The sequence below is a fragment of the Sus scrofa genome, chromosome 2, assembly GCF_000003025.6.
Source record: "Sus scrofa isolate TJ Tabasco breed Duroc chromosome 2, Sscrofa11.1, whole genome shotgun sequence".
In the NCBI taxonomy this organism is placed as follows: domain Eukaryota; kingdom Metazoa; phylum Chordata; class Mammalia; order Artiodactyla; family Suidae; genus Sus; species Sus scrofa.
Genome location: NC_010444.4, coordinates 117481568 through 117498447, shown reverse-complemented (window position 1 = coordinate 117498447; position 16880 = coordinate 117481568). Strand labels below are relative to the sequence as shown.

At 41.6% G+C, this 16880-nt stretch overlaps 1 long non-coding RNA gene across 5 annotated transcripts in view; it reads right to left on the bottom strand.

Annotated features, from left to right (window-relative positions):
• Nucleotides 1-16880, bottom strand: part of EPB41L4A — a 266512-nt gene that overhangs the window by 3251 nt on the left and 246381 nt on the right. For all 5 annotated transcript variants that reach the window (XR_002342070.1, XR_002342071.1, XR_002342067.1 and 2 more), the window contains 4 exons: nucleotides 6148-6195; nucleotides 5481-5549; nucleotides 3611-3721; nucleotides 1799-1880 (listed from right to left, as the gene is read on the bottom strand). This is a non-coding gene — a long non-coding RNA (erythrocyte membrane protein band 4.1 like 4A). The remainder of the gene's footprint in view (nucleotides 1-1798; nucleotides 1881-3610; nucleotides 3722-5480; nucleotides 5550-6147; nucleotides 6196-16880) is intronic.

The following is a 16880-nucleotide window of genomic DNA, read 5'->3' as shown; positions in this document are numbered from 1 at the left end:
ACAGTAACTGTAAGAGGTAGATTATTATCTACACTGCATAGACATTTAGCCTTAGAAGTTAAACTGTGTTCAAAGTCACACAAGTGGTGTGTGGAGATGAGACATCAATGCAGATCCTGTCTAAATGCAAAGCCTAAACTACCGATCATGAATATAATTTTTTAAAAGTGCTATTGCCTTGAAAAAAAAAAAAACTGGACAATCTACTAGCTCTCCGAGATTTATCTAATCAAAAATTATGCAGATTTTAGTGGATGTTGTGGTTAACTAGCCAGCTCTCCATTCCAGAGTGGGGCATTCATTCCCCAGCCACCGGGTGTGGTGGCTGCCATACAGCTCAAAACTGAGCCCTCCTCAGGAACTGCCACGCGCTGGTCTCAAGTCACCTGCTAGGTGGTGAGTGTCTGCAGGTGAAGACACAGCCCCCTTGTCTCCAGGTGGGATGAATCAGAAAGGTCATTTCAGCTCCAGATTCCCCAGGGGATCGGCTGATTCCTTTACTGGGACTGTACCACTTGAGTTCCACCCGTGCCTACCTTGCACTCCCCAAAAATTGTTGCTCCAAAGAGCACTTTCCAATAAACTTCTTTCTTTTTTTTTGTCTTTTCTAGGGCCACTCCCACAGCATATGGAGGTTCCCAGGCTAGGGGGTCTAATTGGAGCCTAAGACGCCAGTCTACGCCAGAGCCACAGCAATGCGGGATCCGAGCCGCGTCTGCAACCTACACCACAGCCCACGGCAACGCCAGATCCTTAACCCACTGAGCAAGGCCAGGGAGCGAACCTGCAACCTCATGGTTCCTAGTCGGATTCGTTAACCACTGCGCCACGAAGGGACCTCCTCCAATAAACTTCCTTCCTGCCAATGTCCACCTCAGAGTCTCTTCCTAGGGAACGTAACCTAAATTACCACAGGCTTTTTCTATCCTTGATCAAGTCATTGACAAAAAAGGGTCAGGACAAGCACAGGGCAGTGTGTGATGGATACACTAGAGTCAGGGTTTTCAGTCAGGCTGTCCATGAACTTTTTGAATTGTATGCTTATGTGCATTAAGTATATGGTCACATGCATGTTTATGGGACAGAGACAGTAGTCACAATGGTCTTTTCAAAAGGATCCACGATCCAAACAATCCATGGAAACAATGGGCTGATACTGATCCACTGCCTACATTAAGTCTGTATCCCAAGGAATTGTTTAACCAGATATAAATCCATCCGACAACCCTACACAGCCTCCATGTTTTTCTGTCTCATTAAAAAATACACCATGGGAGATGATGTCAAACACCTTGCTGAAATATGTTTGCTACAATGCTCCCCTGATGGATCTAGGAATCCAGCTGAATGCTAAGTTGATCTTGTTAAGACACCTAGATGCTTTGCTATGCCCCTGAATTCCCTTTTGACTAGATTTTTAAACATTTCTGAACAAAAGTAATCCTCTTTGATGGAGAAGACAAACAAAACAGGACTTGATTAATTCTCCGGTCTGCCACCAGTAAGTAAAGTAAGTAAAGCCATTTAAAATAAGTTTCTTTATTCTGGCTCTAAACAATCTTTGTTACCCTTGTTATCCTTAGCCTTGCCCCAGGCCTCAGATCATTTTAGACCCCACACAACCTCTGGCTGTCACTCCTGACATCACCCTTCCTAGGTTGTGCCTTGTCCTGATCACACACCCTCCATCCTTCTCCTTTCATGCTTTGTACCTTTTTTTTTTTTTTTTTTTTTTTTTTTTAACCACAGAATCTAGTTATCAGTACCAAGACCTTCTTAAAACTTTATTATTACCTACCTGATGAACTGTGGAGCCACCAGAACCCTGAGCATCTGAAGAACGGGTCACAGGAAGCGGAGGTACAAGATCCGTTTTTGAACTGCAGAGAGCGAGTTTGGGAATTAATAATTGAGACAGTACCTAGGATCACAATTTGAGCTGAAAGAGGGCTACGGCAAAGTAGGCATGCATTATGTATCTTTGTAATCCTGCCAGTGCTTCACACAGCCATTTCATAAATGTTTGTGAATTAAGTTCGACAGGTTAAGTAACTTGCACCAAACCACAGTAAATAAATAGAAGAACCAAGAATACAACATAGGTATAGTTCCCAGGTGCTTTTTTTTGCTGTGATAGGTGATATAAGTGGTTTCTTGATTTGTTTCTAGAGAAACATTTATTGGCCATTTATCCTTTTTTATAAACCTATGGAGCTATAGACAGCAATGCTCTACATTCCAAGCAAAACAAAAAATGACAACAAAAAAACCCTGGCCTATCTCTCTCTCTCCATTGGGCTAACCTATCTCCCAATTTATAAATGCTTATTAAAGTTTTAAGCCTTGGAGTTCCCGTCATGGCACAGTGGTTAACGAATCCGACTAGGAACCATAAGGTTGTGGGTTCGATCCCTGGCCTTGCTCAGTGGGTTAAGGATCCGGCGTTGCCGTGAGCTGTGGTGTAGGTCGCAGACGTGGCTCAGATCCCGCATTGCTGTGGCTCTGGCAAAGGCCAGCGGCTACAGCTCTGATCAGACCCCTAGCCTGGGAACCTCCATATGCCAAGAGAGCGGCCCGAGAAATGGCAAAAAACCCTAAATAAATAAATAAAGTTTTAAGCCTTAATTCAGACTTTAAAGACACATAAATAACATAAATTTCCATGATTGTAGTCTTTTTACAAATGTATGCATGATTATTTTTTAACATATTCATTTAAAATACAGCACCTGGAATTCCCTTCATGGCTCAGCAGTTAACGAACCTGACTAGGATCCATGAGGACACGAGTTCGATCCCTGGCCTCACTCAGCGGGTTAAGGATCCAGCACTGCTGTGAGCTCTGGTGTAAGTCACAAATGCAGCTCAGACCCCACATTGCTATGGCTGTGGTGTAGGCTGGTGGCTACGGCTCCAATTCAACCCCTAGCCTGGGAACTTCCATATGCCAGATGCAGTCATTAAAAAAAAAAAAATCAATAAAATAAAATATAGCATCTATTGGGAGTTCCCTGGTGGTCTAGTGGATAGGATTCATGCTTTCACTCCTGCAGCATGGGTCCACTCCCTGGTCTGGGAACTGAAATCCCACATCAAGCCTCTACACGCTATGCCCAAAAAATAAAAACAAAAAGTAAAAAATAAATACAGTACCTATTGTGTCAAAAGAGATACGGTCACTTTCCTCAAAAGAAAAACTAAATAACACAAACTGCTATATGTCAATATTTGCTGTGTAAAAGAAAAGACAAAATGCCATCAGATCAAAAAGAAATTCTTATACCAACTTCTCTCAAATATGGATACATTTAGTATTGAAAATAGAATAGCTCGTGTATTTTTTTCTTCCTTCTAAAAGCTTCAGTGCGAAGCTTGGGAGGGCCATAATTGAGCCTAAGTGTTGTCTAGGTCTGTGCCATTCAATATGGTAGCCACTAGCCACACATGGCTGCTTAATTGAAATTGGTTAAAATATTTTTAGTTTCTAGGCCACTCTAGCCACAGTTCAAATAATCCACAGCCATATGGAACATTCCCATCATTGCAGAAAGTCTACTATACCATACGCTGTTCTGGAGCCAGAATGATGGATTCAGGCTTGCCTACTTACTTCACTTCCGAGAGAACAGATCGCTCTCCATCTGAACACTGGGACCTGCGATACTGGCGGTAACTTCGAGGTGAATGAGAATGCCTGATGCGGATGGGGTCACCTTGAGTCCTGAACAGCAACGAGACACCACAGAGACAAACACACCCAAACTCAGAAGAGGATAAGTTAGAGTTTTTCCTTCTTGTTGAAACTACAAAGGAATGATAACTGAGAGTTGTAAAAAGAACTGGACCCCTCTAAGCTTGGAAAGCCTACGTGGCTTAAATTTTATAAGGCAACAAAAGAAAACTGCCTCCATCACACATCAAAATAAAACTTTATAATACAGTTGACCCCTAACAATGCCAGGTTAGGGGTACCAACCCTGAGCAAAGTTGAAAATCCCCATAAAGCTTTACAGTCCACTCTTCACGGATTCAACCAACCAGGATTTATAATACCACTGTATTTACTTAGCAAAAAAAATCCTAGTGTATGTGGACTCACAAAGCTCAAACCCATGTTGTTCAAGAGTCAAATATATTTGTATATACTTTTTAAACATAAAATTGTAATGAAATAGTCCATGAAGTTGAATTCTCTCCAGTAGTATGAAAGAAGAAAAAAACTACAGTGCAGAAAAAAAAGTGACATTCCTACCACAAAATGTTAGTCATTGCCCTAGCCACTAACCAGCGTGTTATTAAGAATTCAATCTCTGGGAGTTCCCATCGTGGCTCCTCAGAAATGAACCTGACCAGCATCCATGAAGACACAGGTTCAATCCCTGGCCTTGCTCAGTGGGTTATAGATCTGGTGCTGCTGTGAACTGTGGTGTAGGTCGCAGACGCAGCTGGGATCCTGTATTGTTGTGGCTGTGGTGTAGGCCAGTGGCTACAGTTCCAATTTGACCCCTAGTCTGAGGACCTCCATATCCTGTGGGTGGGGCCCTAAGAAGACAAAAAAAAAAAATTAAAAAAAAATTCAATCTTTGGTGTAAAGAGGAGGGGTGTGGGGAGGTGTATACCAACCAGCAACCTGACAGCACTGGGAAGAAAGCATGGGTTAAGGAAGGGGGAAAAAAAAAACAATGAAGTAGGCCCCCACTTCTCTTAACTCATTATGGCAGGGCAGACAACAGAGTTAACAGGTCATCTTCTGGTGCATCCTACACCAAGTGGAGGCTAGAGAATCCTATTATGCCTTCACGAAGCACACTCAATGTGCTAGTTCCATTACAAGAATTGGATTGGGTTCCTATGACAGGGTTTTGGGGCCAACATAATTCTTTTGGTGTTAAAATAATGAATAAAAAGCAACTATTTTAGGAGTTTCCATCCTGGCGCAGCAGAAACGAATCCAACTAAGAACCATGAGGTTGTGGGTTCAATCCCTGGCCTTGCCCAGTGGGTTAAGGATCCGGCATTGCCATGAGCTGTGGTGTAGCTTGCAGAAGCTTGCAGAAGAGGCTTGGATCCTGCGTTGCTGTGGCTGTGGCGTAAGCCAGCAGCTGTAACTCTGATTAGACCCCTAGCCTGGGAACCTCCATATGTCATGGGTGCTGCCCTAAAAGGACAAAATACAAAAAAAAAAGCAACTCTTTCACCAATCAATACCTCAAAAAATGATTTTATGTTTTAAAACTGATATGAATCATCAAAATCCCCATTGTACCTACCACCTAGTAATAGGCAGTTAATAGGAAAGGCAATGATTACAGTACAGAATGAGAATAATTAGCTTTAATACAATCTTTTCTACTTCCTCTATAGTTAAATTCTAGGTAAAATGGAAAAACAAAGCACTACATGAAGCACCACTAAAGAATACAAATGGGTCGCTCATAAATATTAGCAAAACTATTGAAAAAATGTTTTCAAAGACATACTCTATTTTAGTGTATGGAATCTCTTTTAATTGTTCTTCTGACAATCCAGATGGATCCACAAGTTCCTTTCTAGAAGGGAATGTGCAAGAGAATTAAAATTTCAACAATGGTATTAATACTGACATCCTTCACACCCAGTAGGTGAGTTTTCTCTTCCAAATCTTGCTGCCAAACACAGTTTTAGTAAAACTAAGAGAGACATAAGCCAGGAAGGACGATTTAAAAACCAGGACCTATTTAAGGAAAAAAGGGGAGGCAAACCTTTTCCATAGCTCTTCTACCCTCTTCCAATTTTTCTATATCCAGAATGAGGTGACTCTCCAGCCATCCCCCATTTCCCTACAAAAGATCTGCTTCTCTCCCCTGCAACAGGTGTCTTTTTTTCCCATCTAAATCTCTTCTCCTTGCTATCTATGTATACAATATTGGCCTGAGACTCATTCGCAGGTGGAGCTAAATGGCCTCAGGAACTGTCAGGGCTGCCTGCAGAGGTGTCTGTGGTAAGACACCCCCGCTGAGCGCCACGTTCCACAAAATGATGGCAGTGAGGGCCACGTGACAGGCTTCAGCCCAGGGCTGCCTCTTGGTGTCAGTGGGCTTCCTTGTAAATGCCTTCAAACCACATGAGTTTTAAAATAACAACGGAGGAGGGAAAAGCAGTACTCACTGAATATGCTTCCATAACTCTTCTTTTGCTTGGATATCAGGACTTCTCCTATAAATAGAAAAACAACACACATCTCTACAAACATGCTTCACTGAATGACCCCATTGCTAACCTTAGCAGAGCCATCATGTTAACAGTTTTTGGACTGCAAAGTTCTTATTTGCCAGCTGACACCAGACAAGGAAAGACTGGACGAGGAGAGCTAATGTGGGATGGTTAGTACAAAGATGCCAATTTCTCTCCTAGCCCACTGAAGAAAAATCTCATAAAAATCAGCCATAACCAGGGCTTCACTTAATGCAAGAGCCTAGAACTACATGGGCAAATTCAGAGACTCCCCAGTGGTGGTTTTACAATGAAGAAAGATTCAGGGCTTCTGGTTCTGGTCCTTCTAACCATTTTTAAGTAAAAGCAAAAGAATCCATCCTGATTCCATTATGATGAAAGATCCCAACAGGATCTGCAATTACCAGGTGGAAGCAGCACTGTAAGAGAAAAGAAAGTGGTGGGACAGCCACCGGGCAGACTGAGCATCAGTGACCACTGTCCTTTCTTGTAACACCTGAGGCCGTGTTCCAGGCCAAGGTCTGAGCTCACAAATGCGGCCACCTCCGCACGTCCTTGTCCATCCTACCTGTAGACCCCACAAGTACTACTTGAAGAGAAACTGCACCACTACTCCTAACTTCCTAGAACGAGAAATTCAGAGCCAGCACTCAGGCGTTCACACTCCCAATAATAGCAATGATCTATTATCACAGCAATTGTTGCCACAGAAGTTTTTTTTTTCTAGTGAGAAAATGATAAGCTTTCATAAGTCCTTTCAAGGAAACCATGGCCTAATAAAGGCCCAAACCCTAACAATTAAAAGGCCTGGAGCTAAATAAAGCCACCTGTATACTCTGTCCTATGGAATTTTACATTCATAACCTGTATCAGCATTTCTGGGCTCAATATCACTTTCAGCATATGAAATTATGACTGCTTTCCTTTTTCTCAGTTAATAAGGCATCACTGAGGCATTCTGGTTGATCAGAGCCCATAAAATACAATAAACTACTTTCTAGCAATTGAATTGACTTAAGTGGTTTTTATTCCTTTGTGGGGAAAAAAAAAATTTGTGTGTAAAGACCTTTTAATCAACTAAAATAAGTCAAAACATAGAAGATAAGGGGGAAGGGGTGAAGCCCTGGTCTCAGACAGATAAAAGATGATATTGTTGAATGCAGAGTTTGTCACAGAGAATAAAGTTGTGTGCTTTAAAAAAAATCTTAAGCGGAGTTCCCCTTGTGGCACAGAGGAAGGGATCTGACTGGTGACCACAAGGTTGCAGGTTCGATCCCTGGCCTCACTCCGTGGTTGTTAAGGATGCAGCGTTGTCCTGAGCTGTGGTGTACGTTGCAGATGTGCCTTGTATCCTGAGTTGCTATGGCTGTGGTATAGGTCAGCAGCTGTAGCTCCAACTGGACCTCTAGCCTGGGAACCTCCATATGCCACAAGTGTGGCTGTAAAAAGCAAAAAAAAAAAAAAAAAAAAACTTGAAGAAATGCTTCTTTGGAACGATTTCCTGTATGGGATATGCCTTTCCTGAACTGGCTGGTCTGATTCACTAGACAGTCTGTTAACCCACTAAATGATACTGCCAGAGAAAATGCTAATTTTCAACAGCTCTAAGCTATTCTGTTCCAGAGAGAGATGGCTCCATTGTAATTATACACCAGCACCTGATTCTCACAGTAAGCCACCCAATTATCCAAATATCTAGGCGAGGAAGCGATTCTACAGGTCATCATTCTTATTTCAAGGAGGTACAGTGGCGGGGGTGGGGCTTTCAACCTCAGCACTACTGAAACTTGGGCTCAGATCACTGCTGGTTACTGGGGGCACTGCACGGTGATTGCGGGCACCCAGAGCCTCTACCCCTAGAGGCCAGTAAGACCTTCCCAGTGTGACAACCAAAAAAATGTCTCCAGACACTGCCAAAAATCCTGGGGGTCAGGGGTGGGGTTGCTCCATATTAAGAAACAGCTGGTCAAAGGTATGATCTGGAGGTAAGAACAGCTAGGGTTTGGTAAAGGAACTCAGATGCCAAGTTATTGCAAAGACCCATTATGTAGATGTTGAAATAATGCTGAAAAGAATGACATGGAGGCAGGAACCACATCTTCAAAGAATGAAGGAAGTGGTATAATTTGATGGCAGGACACTCAAAGCTAAGCGCTTTGAGGGAGGATGGGAAGAGAATAAGAAAAGGCAGTGAGGGGTGGGAGGGTGTGTCCCCCGCTCCTCACACATCAGGCCTAGAAGAAAGACAGTGAATATGAACAACATACAAAAAAATGATAACAGATACTTGAGTGCTGGAATTGAAGGTATTTTATTTTCTTATATATACTTTCCTATCTTGTCTGATTTTTTTTTTTAAGCCAAGAGAATCTCTTACCTTAATTATCACAGAAGAAAAAAACCATAAAGGTATTTTCATGTTTCAAAAAATTACTATTGCAGCACTTCCACAGGAAATGCCTTTCATTCCCATCTCAGAAGAATTAGATGTTATCTTAACTCAAAAAGAGTATCCTTCCAGCTATAAATATTGGTCCTAAAAGATTCAGGAATTCAGTCTCTGTTTAAATTCTATAACACCCATAATAGTCATATGTTCAACTCAACTGAGTTCTGAAATGCCAGCAGCTTCAAGGCAGAGAAAAGCTCCAAAGCTTAAAAAAAAAAAAAAAAAAAAAAAAATGCTAATTCCCTCCAACTGCTAGACCACCTGTGATTTAACAAATGTAAACACAGGCTACATGCTAATGAGAAATGCATTATTTTTATGCTTACATCTGCACACATTTCATCAATAATTTAGGATGATTTCATGATGCAAACCTCAACATTTGTGGCTTCAGAAAGCTGTGGAATTTTAACAGCCATTTTTCTTAATTAAAAGGCCCTTAATTATGCAGATGTTTTACGTGCCCTCTCCAAATAAGCTCCTAAGGAAACAGAACCATGAGTTTTCCCATGGCTAGAATGCATATAAAACATATACAATGGAGTCGAGTATTAGTCCATTGTTTTTCAAAAGCACCCTTCATTCACACCTTTTATCAATAACTCAATTGAAATTGCTATTCACTTTTCAGAGACACGTATCTAATGAGACATCATTTAGAATAATTTTCCTTTTTTCCAAACCCCAAAATAAGACTTCAGGAATCTATAGCATTAAAACCCCATCTTTGCATACAGTTTTCTCTATACCCCCAAATATTCCAATTATACTACCTAGAAAATATTACACTATAGTATTATAGTGTAGTATATGCTTTGTTCTATATACTATACTGAAAATAAAATAAATATGACAGCATTTGACTGATTATTTTTGTGACCATATACGGACCACTGCCTTAGAAGGACATTTAGAGTTGAAAATGTGTTGCTAAGAAAACTAAGCTTAAAAAACAGCTCTTTGTTTAAAGAATTCAGGGAGTTCCCTTTGTGGCACAGCAGAGGTGAGTCCAACTAGGAACCATGCATGAGGTTGCGGGTTCGACCCCTGGCCTTGCTCTGTGGGTTGGGGATCCGACGTTGCTGTGGCTCTGGTGTAGGCCAGCAGCAACAACTCCAATTGGACCCCTAGCCTGGGAACTCCCATAGGCTGCATGTGCGGCCCTTAAAAAAAAAAAAAAAAAAAAAATTCAAAGTACTTAACATATATATCTCTGGTAATTCCTCACCATATTCCTGGATGGTCAGAATAAATATGAATGGGAGATTTTTTTTTTCCTTTTTGTCTTCTTACGCCCCCAGGCTAGGGAGGGGTCTAATAGGAGCTGTTGCTGCCTGCCTATGCCAGAGCCGCAGCAACGCCAGGTCCCAGCTACATCTGCGACCTACACCACAGTTCATGGCAACGCAGGATTCTTAACCCACTAAGAGAGGGCAGAGATAGAACCTGCAACCTCATGGTTCCTAGTTGGATTCGTTTCCACTGCGAAAAGACAGGAACTTCTGAATAGATGTCTTCTTTTCCCTTTCCCTCTCTCAGAATTAAAGAAAGAAGCCGCAGAGGCCAGAAACCTAGTTGCTAAAGATCACTCAGGAGTGACTCCCAGGGGCTTCATGTTAAATCTTCATCTAAAACACCAGACTTCTGTTTTCTATTTCAGTGGGAACATCATTTCACTCTGATACCCTCATCTTCCACATTATCAGTATTTTTCTATACAAGTAGTAAGACATTACTGCCACCAGAGGGCGCCTGAGCCTTCTCACACACACAAGTTGAACCTTTGCGAACCATTGTTCGACCTTCAATGTCTCTTCCAAGTATCTCCCAATGAGCACAAGTTTACTCACACAGAAAAGAAGTCTCATCTAAGTTTTCTAATGACAAATAAACACAAATGGCAATGCACCTGAAGGATATACTAGATAGAACTATATTTCTTACATTTTACTACATAATATCCAATCATATTTCAGTTTCATGTGTTTTAGGAGAGAAGGGTTTTGTATTTTATATTACTATATGCCTCTGGTATTGAATAATGAATGCAATTTTCTAGCTTTCCACTGGAGATTTAAAAAACAATGCATGAATCATACATTTTATGTATCATAACATATTAAATCCTCAGTGGATACCTCTACACGGGCAATTTAGAGACTGCAGCAGGAATTCAAGAATTTGGGAGGGGTGTTCCCACTGTGGCACAGCAGAAATGAACCAGACTAGTATCTGTAAAGATAGGGTTCAATCCCCGGCCTCACTCAGTGGGCTGGGGATCCTGCGTTGAGCTGTGATCTGTGGTGTAGGTCGCAGCCACAGCTCTGATCTTTCATTGCTGTGGCTGTGGTGTAGGCTGGCAGCTGTAGCTCCAATTTGACCCCTATCCTGGGAACTTCCATATGCCGCAGGAGGGGCCCTAAAAAGCAAAAAAGAAAGAGAAAAAAGAATATGGGAGAGAGAAGCGGTTTACTATATATCTGAAATGCTACATATACTTACAAATACATCTGAAGAACAATTTTATTTTATTTTATTTTATTTTTTTGTCTTTTTGCCATTTCTAGAGCCGCTCCCGCGGCATATGGAGGTTCCCAGGCTAGGGGTCCAATCGGAGCTGTAGCCTCCGGCCTACGCCAGAGCCACAGGAACGAGGGATCCGAGCCGCGTCTGCAACCTACACCACAGCTCACGGCAACGCCGGATCATTAACCCACTGAGCAAGGGCAGGGACCGAACCCACAACCTCATGGTTCCTAGTCGGATTCGTTAACCACTGCGCCACGACGGGAACTCCCTGAAGAACAATTTTAATTACTTTCTTCAGGAGCTGCTTCTAACCATGTTTCCACCTTACGGGAAAGAAAAAGCTGCAGTGGTTCTTAGTGATTCTTATATTCTTTTTTTTTTTTTTTTTTTTGTCTTTTGTCTTTTTTTAGGGCCACGCCCACGGCATATGGAAGTTCCAAGGCCAAGGGTCCAACTGGAGCTGCAGCCGCCAACCTACACCACAGCCACAGCAACTTGGGATCAGAGCCACACCTTCGACCTACACCACAGCTCACGGCAACACCAGATCCTTAACCCACTAAGTAAGGCCAGGGATTGAACCTGAGTCCCCATGGATGCTAATCGGGTTTGTTAACCACTGAGCCATGATGGGAACACCCATATTCTCATTTTTATGTGACTTGGTCCACCCTACTCTCTTCACTTCTCAGCTCCTCCTCATTTCAAGGGGAAAAAAAATCAAGTATCTTGTTGACAGGGATTAAGTGAGACCCACAGAACAAATTATAGCAACTCCAAGTGCAAGTGTTTATGCTGTCACTTGACACATATGCTCTGACTTAATGTTCAGCAAAATCTCATGAGAATGGTATTACGATGCTAGAAGTTCATGGAGTTTAAGTAATAAGCTAACATTCAGAGGCCTAGCATGCAGCAGAGATCTGGTCTTACAGCATCCAGAAGGTATTTTCTTCCAACAAACCTCAGGCTTTTAACGTCACAGCTCAAATAAAAGACAGAGCCCAGTTTGTCCTAAATAAAGCAATCCATTATCTTGCAGAGTTGTAACACTTTCATCCAGCTGCCTACTTAATATTTCCACTTGGTTTTTCCAGCCTAATGCAACAAAAATCTTGACATTCCCCACATAACCCCAGACCATCTCACTCCATCTCATGGATGGAGCGGGTAAAAAGGCATGGCTTTAAAAAGTTAAAATTCAACTCTGCTACCTCCCCACTTCAACTCTGTTGGTTCTCCTCCCTAAATGTTTATTTCCACCACCAGCACCTTTTCTGAGCTAAAAACCACCGCCCACTTGATCCACGGCAAAACATTTTTAGTTGCTCTTCCAGCTTCCTTTCTGTTCTCAATCTGCCTTTTACTCAGCAGCCAGAGCAACCTCTGAATGAACCAGCCTTCAAATAGTTTTTTGTGTTAACCACACTTTGGACATACATATAATCAGTCAATTTCAGTTACAAAGTCACCCCCCCAAACATTTTATGGTTTGCTTTGAATCCAAAGTCCAGGAGTTCCCTTGGTGGCTTAGCAGTTAGTGAACCTGACTAGTATCCATGAGGATGTGGGTTCAATCCCTGGCCTTGCTCAGTGGGTTAAGGATCCAGTGGTGCCATGAGCTGTAGTGTAGGTCACAGATGTGGCTTGGATCTGGTGTTGTTGTGGCTCTGGAGTAGGCCGGCAGCTGCAGCTCCGATTCGATCCCTAGCCTGGGAACTTCCATGTTCCGTCAGTCAGGCCCTTAAAAAAAAAAAAAAAAAAGAAAGAAAGAATGAATCCAAATTCCAGAAAGGCACACATCAAACTCTTAACGAGTTTCTCTTACCCAGCTGCAGGGTTCAGAGATATCCCTCTCTCTGATCTTTTTATCATATGGGCAAGATTAAAGTTTAAATAAGACTTTAAATTCAAAATCCCATTAGGTTATTTTCTTTTTTCATTTCATTTTTATTTTACAGTTGATTTACAATGTCATGTTTTCTTCAGGTGTGCACCAAGGTGGTTCAGTTATACATTTACATACCTCCGTTTTTTGAGATTATTTTCCCATACAAGTTATTACAGAATATTGAGTACAGTTCTCTGTGCTATACAGCGGGTCCTTGCTGGTTACCTAATTTATATACAGTAGTGTGTATGTGTTAACCCCAACTCCCCATTAGGTTCTTTTCTAGTATCGGCTGACCTGATGGAAGCAATACCCAATTCAAAGATAATTATCTACTTCCAAAGAACATTTCTTTCTTTCTTTTTTTTTTTTGTCTTCTTGTCTTTTCTAGGGTCACACCCAGCATATGCAGGTTCCCAGGCTAGGGGCAAATCGGAGCTATAGCCACTGGCCTATGCCAGAGCCACAGCAACACAGGATCCGAGCCGTGCCTACAACCTACACCACAGCTCACGGCAACACCGGATCCTTAACCCACTAAGCGAGGCCAGGGATCGAACCTGAAACCTCACGGTTGCTAGTCGGGTGTGTTAACCATTGAGCCACTACGGGAACTCCCAAAGGATATTTCTGAATTCCTGCTTAAGATCCAATGGAGTAACTGGTATCAGTCAAATCCTCCCTCCCAGCCTCATAAATTATAAAACAAAATATACAAAGAACAGTTTTTCAGACATTGGGCAACAGATACCATAAGTCTGATCTTTGAGGCAAGGGAAACACAAGGTGCTCTAGTTTTCCATCTGGGGGCACTCTGCCAATGTTGCATGAGGAGGTGAAACTCGAGAAGCAATAGATTCACAGGGTTGCGGAGCTGGAGATAGAATTTGAGGCCATTGATAATGCTGAACTTTACAGCACAGAATAAAATGAAAAGGGGGACGGACTCCAGGAGTGTGCACTGGGTTTCCCTTAAGAGGCTGGCTGAGAACATGCACTACATGTATTCTATACATAAGCTGGGTGAGACCCTGAGGGCTCACGGAAAGCAGCCACTGCAAGGCTGAGAGCTGAACAGAGCTTCGGAGGTGAAGGGTAGAAGATGAGCTCCTGTAGCAGTCACCGTGGAGAGGCCCTGCGGAGCACTCTGCCTTCAGCTAAGACTCCAGAAAGGCCAGGCTTTGGGAATAAGGACCAAGCTCAAAGTAAAGAACATATCCTGAGCTAAGGACGAAGTCTAAAAAGCCCTACCCGATCAAAGTGTAAATCCAAGCATAAAAAATAAGATCAAGAGGACCCAACAGTCATTCACCTGCCTACCTGAACTGAGCAAAACCTGATACTCTTCTTCAAAGGAAGACAACATAATCCAGACGTCCTACAACCCACTGATTAAAATTTCCAGCACACAGGAGTTCCTGTCGTGGCACAGCAGAAACGAATCCAACTAGGTTGGATCCCTGGCCTCACTCAGTGGGCTAAAGATCCAGCATTGCTATGAGCTGTGGTGTAGGTCACAGATGCAGCTCAGATCTGGCATTGCTGTGGCTCTAGTGAAGGCCAGCAGCTGTAGCTCCGATTCAACCCCTACTCTGGGAACCTCCATATACTGTGGGTGAGGCCCTAAAAAGCATAGAAATAAATTAATTAATTAATTAATTTAATTTAATTTCCAGCATATAAATAAGAGTAAAAATAAAGACATTTTCGGAGTTCCCGTCCTGGCACAGTAGAAACAAATCCGACTAGGAACCATGAGGTTGTGGGTTCGATCCCTGGCCTCGCTCAGTGGATTAAGGATCCAGTTGTTGCTGTGAGCTGTGGTATAGGTCACAGATGCAGCTCGGATCTGGCAATGCTGTGGCTGTGGTGCAGGCCAACAGCTGTAGCTCTGATTGGACCCCTAGCCTGGGAAGCTCCATATGCCACAGGTGTGGCCCTAAAAAGATGACAAAATAAAAACAAAAAAATTAAAAACTAAAAATTAAAATTAAAATAAAAAAGACATTTTCATATAAAATAAAACTGAATTTTTCAACCACAGATCTGTACTACAAAAAAATGCTTGAGGAAGAAAAATGGAATATCAGATCTACAGGAAGAGAGCACACAGGTATGAGGAAATATGTGGGTAACTGTATTCATTTTCTATTGCTGCTATAACAAATTACCATAAATTTAGTGGCTTCCAACAACTCAGATTTATTATCTTACAATTCTGTACAGAAGAAATCCAACACAGATTTTACTAGACTGAAATCAAGGTGTTGACAGAGCTGAACTCCTTCCAGGAGGCTCTAGGAGAAAATCCATTTCCTTGCCTCTTCCAGTTTTCAGAGCTGCCCCACTTTCCTTTGCCCCTTCCCTCATCTTCAAATCCAGCAACAGCAGGTTGAGCTGTTCCAAAACTGAGTCACTCTGACTTCTTCTTCTGTTCCCTTTTCCACTTTTAAGAACACTGATGGTTACTTTGGGCTCTCTTGGATAATTCAGGATAATCTCCTTGGTAAAAAGTCAACTGATTAGCAATCCTAATTCCATCTGAAACCTTATTTCCCCTTTTCCATCTAATGTAAAATATTTACGAGTTATGGAGATTAAGATGTAGACCTATCCAGGGGGCTATTTTCTGCCAACCACATTAACTATAAAACTTTGTTCCTCTTTTCTTGATTTCTTTTAAAAACAAGGTACTGTTTTAGCAAAGATGGTAACATTATAACGTGGGGCTAAAAACATGCAAAAATAAGATATACAATAGGAGTTCCCATTGTGGCGCAGGGGAAATGAATCTGATAGCATCCATGAAGGATGTGGGTTCGATCCCTAACCTCACTCAATGGGTTAGGGATCTGGCATTGCTATGAGTTGTGGTGTAGATCGCAGATGTGGCTGGGATCGCGCATTGCTGTGGCTGTGATATAGGCTAACAGCTGTAGTTCTGATTTGACCCTTAGCCTGGGAACTTCCATATGCTGCAGGTGAGGTCCTAAAAGGCAAAATAAATAAATAAATAAAATATATGACAATAGCACAAAGGACAAAGAAGGGATAAGTGGAACTTTATTTTTTCAAAATTTCTAAATTTTAATAAAATTTCACATTAATTTGAACAGATTGTGATAAATTAAGGAACCATATGGTAAGTCATTAAAAAATGATAAATAAAATTAATAAAAAGAAGTATAGGTAAGAGATCAAGATAAAAAGTAAAATGGAATACTAAAAAATATTCTATTAACACAAAATACAATAGGAAAGGAGGAACAAAGCTACAAAAAATAGACGCAATAAATAAGAGCAATACGGCAGCCCGAAATCCCCAATTATAATAACAGCATTTACTTTAAGTATCCTAAACATTCAATTTAGAAGTTAAGGATGGTCAGATTGGATCAAAAAAAAAAAATACCAAATATTACTGTGTATAAGAGATGGGCTTTAAACATAAAGACATACTTAGGCCTAAAGTAAAAATGTTAATACAACCATGCAAATAGTGAGCATGAAAAAAGCACACACACAAACACACACACGAGGGTGTGGGTGTAATGGACATAGAGGAAGGAATATTACCAGAATAAAGAGGATATTTCATAATGATAAAAAGGTCAATTTATCAAGGAGAAAAACAACAAAAAATTTCATAAGATGTGTACCAAGTAACAGAGTTTCAAGTTATTTTACTTGAAGCACTTGAAGCAAAAACTGACAGAACTAAAAGGTCAAACAGACAAATCCACAATCATTATTGGAAATTTTAACAACCCTCTCTCAATGACTGACTGAAAAGCAGAC